This window comes from Bos javanicus, chromosome 19, assembly GCF_032452875.1.
Source record: "Bos javanicus breed banteng chromosome 19, ARS-OSU_banteng_1.0, whole genome shotgun sequence".
Lineage (NCBI taxonomy): Eukaryota > Metazoa > Chordata > Mammalia > Artiodactyla > Bovidae > Bos > Bos javanicus.
In genome coordinates, this window is record NC_083886.1 from 1,286,998 (window position 1) to 1,291,833 (window position 4,836).

Below are 4,836 nucleotides of genomic sequence, written 5' to 3' on the forward strand. Positions count from 1 at the left end.
AGTAACAGCATATCACATTAAATATTTTAACTAGTATAATAAATAGAATGAAGATAAAGGAAGCAAACCTAATTGAAAAGAAAAATGAAGAAAGAAAAAAGTAATTTAAAAAATGAAGAAATTAACTAAACATTTCTGTAACTCTTTAAAAGTTTCATTGACTAAAAGAGTACATATTGTTTATTGACTCTTTATGATAAATGAATTTCTTCTTTATAAGTGAAGTGACAACCCAGACATTATCCAGTTTATATTCTAGAAAGGAAATTGATTAAAAGCACAAACACATAGTTTATTTTTAATTATAATTAACATTAATCCTACAAAGAAGAGTTTACATCAGGTTTATGACAACTTTTATATTTCAAAGAAATTGGCCCTAGTGATAATTTACTGTCCTCATGACAATAAATGTACTAAATTACTAATTGATCTGCCTTTTATTTTTCCCAGAATATCTTCATAGGATTAAACATCTCAGAATTTTGTAGACTATAGAATAATGGGTTAAGTATGGAAGTTATGACTGTATAAAACATACTCAATAGTTTATCAAAGGGGAAGGCCTTAGAAGGTGTTGCATGTATGAAAATACAGGGGGCAAAGAAGCAGACAACTACAGTGATGTAGGAAATGCAGGTCTGGAGAGTTTTCTGCTTGCCTTCTTGACGAAGTTTTCTTAGAGAGTGCAAGATGACTACATAGGAGATGAGTAAGAGCAGAAACACAGTAGTGCAGATTAGTCCTCCATCGACCACAACTAAGATGCCAATGACATAGATGTCAGCACAGACGAGTTTTAACAAGGGGTACATGTCACATATAAAGTGATCAATGACATTAGGGCCACAGAATGGGAGCTCACAGATAGCACTATGCTGAATTACTGAGTGCAAAAACTTCTAACGCAGAACACCAACAGCAGAATAACACACACTCTCTGCCTCATGATAACCAAACAATGCAAGGGCTTATAGATGGCCACATAGTGGTCACAGGCCATCACACCAGAAGGAAGAACCCTATTCCACCAAGAATGATATGTTCTATAAGCAGTTTTCTCATGCAATCTTCAAAAGATGGTATTTTCCCCAAAGAATAAAGCTGAAATCAATCTGGGGGTTATAGAAGATGAATAAGCAACATCCATACTTGATAAGCAAGCAAGAAAGAAATTGACAATTTCAGGGTCTCATTGACAATTATAGTCATGATAATAAGCGAGTTGCCCTCTACCATGTACACATTCTACACCAAGATGTAGAAGAGTAAGAACATAACAGAAAGAACTTTCTGCTCTTTTGGAATATGTGTGAGGCTGAAGAGGATGAAATAAGTTATGCTGTTCCTTGGCTCCCTCTAGCCTGGACAGGAGTTGACTTTACATATTATAAGCAGTTGATCTGAAAAGCAACGAGGAAATCTTTTAAGTGCATTATAAATGAATCTTTTTATTCATTAATTCAATTAAAACAAGGCATATGGAGTATCTATGTCCAATGTGTCATAGGCTTCCTTTTAGTTTGGACACTAAAGAATCTTCCTGCAATGCTGGAGACCCAGTTTCTATCCCTGTGTTGGGAAGATTCTCTGGAGAAGGGCATGGCAACCCACTCCAGTATTCTTCCCTGGAGAATTCCCATGGACAGAGGATCTTGGCAGGATGCAGTCCATGGGATTGTAAAGAGTTTCACATGACTGTGCAACTAACACACCCTTATCCTTAGTGGTATGGCACATAACAAGGGATCACACAATGGATTAAGGGCCATTGAAAGAATATTTATACAATAGAGTGAGTCATAGTGTAGGATTATATCAATCAATCTGGAAAAAGAGAAGGCTTCCTGGAGGAAGCAATGCAATGGCTGAATTTCAAGGAAAAGTAAAACAATAAGAAAAGATGGGTAGTATATTCCAGGGAAAGTTTCACCACTTGTAAAGTCACAAAGCTGTGCTAGAGTCACACTTAATCTAATTTATATTTTCATTGAGAGTAGATCAAACTTTAAATAAAAATTCAATGACTGGGATTGTCTCAAAACTCACTGAGACAACTTTCTTATGGGTGGATGTTCCTCTTTTCCCCAACCAGTAAATAATTGAAACAATCTAATTTTTTCATCTCCAGCCCCTATTCTAACTTTATTTTGAAACTTGTGCATGTAACATCTCTAAATTTGGACATCTCTAGCTGGGTATCAATTCAGTATATTTGAAATTTAAAAATTCTCCTCAATAAAAAAGAAGCTCCTCGGCTCATTAAATGGTACCACCTTCAGTGTCATTACTCAGGAAAAACAAAAATCTCAAAATGTTTTTTCCCTCCTTTATTGATCTCATATCACATATTCATACCTTTAACAAACCCTGTTATCTCTAGTTTCAAAATGTATCACAAATTGATCATTGACTAACCCAATTTCCTTCCTGACTCCTTCCAATAGCTTCTGGCAACTATGTCCTCTTTTACTCTGACTCCCAACAATTTGTTCTCCGAAGGAAGCCCAAGTGATTCTCTTTTAACTTGTGCCCTGATCATATCACCCAACTGCTGAAAACTTCCCAGGTTTCCAATCATGCACTCACAATTTAATATATCATGTTTAATATTACAGTAGCAATAACAGTAATTCTCACTTTTTATTTGAAATAACTGAGGCTAGGGGAATCTTGATTAATCTCCCCAAGGTCACACATTTTCTAAATGAAAAACAAACCAACAAACAAACCTAGCATTGGAATTTAAGTTTGATTTATTTAAAAATGATCTAAGTTCTTACACAATGTGTCACACAACTGTGAGGACTGAATATAACTATTTAGTCTCACCTTGTACAGGCATGTTCAAAATCTGAGGGAATAACTTTTTAACTCCTTCATGATAACCTGGAATTCTTTTCATCCAGTTTGACAAGAGGTGAAAGACTGCTTAAGGATATATTTTCTTTAATTCAGCTCTCTGTTCGTCTCCTCCATGGACTCAACTAATTATTTGCCCTGTAGACTATTTAAAGTAATTTCACAGAGCTCAAACACTCACACACATAAGAAAAACTTACTATGTTAGGATAATATAAAAAGGTCTGAAAAACCCATGTTTCCATAGGAAGATAGCAGTGAGTCATTTCCCAGGGAAATTGATCTCAAGTAAGTTATTTTCCTACATATTCCAATATATATATAAAAAAATCAATTGTTTAGTCCTTCTCATACTATTATGTTGGTGTGGTCAGAGTAGCTGAAAGTTGAATCGAGCTTTTGAGATTCCACATTCTTGTTCTGTTTTTCCTCCTTCCTTTCTTTTGTTTAATGAATTGTGTTAAGTAAGACTAACAAAGAATCTCCTGAAAATTTTATATCAACTCTTAAAAACATATCACTTTTCCTAATAGGGTCGAAAATCACTGGATGCTTTATCTCCTTTAACCTCATTTATCGTTGACTTAGAATTGAAATGGGTCCCAGACTGATTCTTGCTTAATTAAATTCACTGGGATTTTCCACTACATTTTAAGAGTACACGTGTATGTAAGGATACCACTAAACCGTATCACAGAATTAGGGTCAAAAAATGTCACAGGGAGGGAAAAAACAGTTTTGTGCCCACTTTTAGACTATTTTATACAAAATATCAACCCAATCATTCTGTTTCAAGGAAGATTAATTTAGCAAACCTTTCTTGATAAATTGATAAACTTGCCCTAGTAAGTTTATAATTCTTTTTTTTTTTCACTCAATTTTCCTGTGGTCATTTATGGATGTGAGAGTTGGATTGTGAAGAAGGCTGAGTGCCCAAGAATTGATGCTTTTGAACTGTGATGTTGGAGAAGACTCTTGAGAGTCCCTTGAACTGCAAGGAGATCCAACCAGTCCATTCTGAAGGAGATCAGCCCTGGGATTTCTTTAGAAGGAATGATGCTAAAGCTGAAAGTCCAGTACTTTGGCCACCTGACACTAAGAGTTGACTCATTGGAAAAGACTCTGATGCTGGGAGAGATTGGGGGCAGGAGGAGAAAGGGACGACAGAGGATGAGATGGCTGGATGGCATCACTGACTCGGTGGACGTGAGTCTGAGTGAACTCCGGGAGTTGGTGATGGACTGGGAGGCCTGGCATGCTGCGATTCATGGGGTCACAAAGAGTCGGACACGACTGAGCGACTGAACTGAAGTGAACTGATGTATCAGAAATTTTTCTAATACTATATATCATTTTAAATTAAATGAGAATTTAATCCTCACAATTAGCTATAATAAGATAATTTTATGGCTGATATAGTAAAGCAAAATTATTAATTTGCTTAATACTATAAATGATAAAGCCTAGATTTGATCCAAGAAGTTTTACAGCTGATAGATTTTTCTTATGTCTGAATTTCTCATGGAGCTAAGTGATTTATTCAGTAAAATCCTAGATAACAGCAAGGTGGTAGAAATGTATTTAGGATGAGCCTCTGAGTCATCATTTTTAAGAAACATTAATTCCCTGTGTTCCTCAGAAGTCCTCTGCCTGGAACACAGGCATCATCAACAGACTATGTCTCTAGTGAAGGACTTTAAAAGGGTTATTTCTGATGGTAAGTCTTCCCAAGCTACTTGTTTTGCTTTAAAGATGAGTGGAGACCCAATTACCTACAGTAACACTTTCTCTGGGTGAAAGTTACTATGACTTTGTAGATATATAAATTGCTTTTGGAATGCTTCCAGAGGGAGAGGACTTGATTCCTAAACAACCTTTCTTGGTTTCACCACCTCCTCCCTGAGCAAATCATCAGCATCACCCTCAGCACCAACACAAACACCATCCCTGTGGACAGAGCTATTCACTAATACA

The 4,836-nt window shown here is 36.0% G+C and overlaps 1 pseudogene; it reads right to left on the reverse strand.

Moving 5' to 3' along the window:
- Nucleotides 1-440: 440 nt before the first annotated feature.
- On the reverse strand, nucleotides 441-1,012 carry LOC133233050 (olfactory receptor 4A47-like; annotated as a pseudogene).
- Between the last annotated feature and the right edge of the window lie 3,824 nt (nucleotides 1,013-4,836).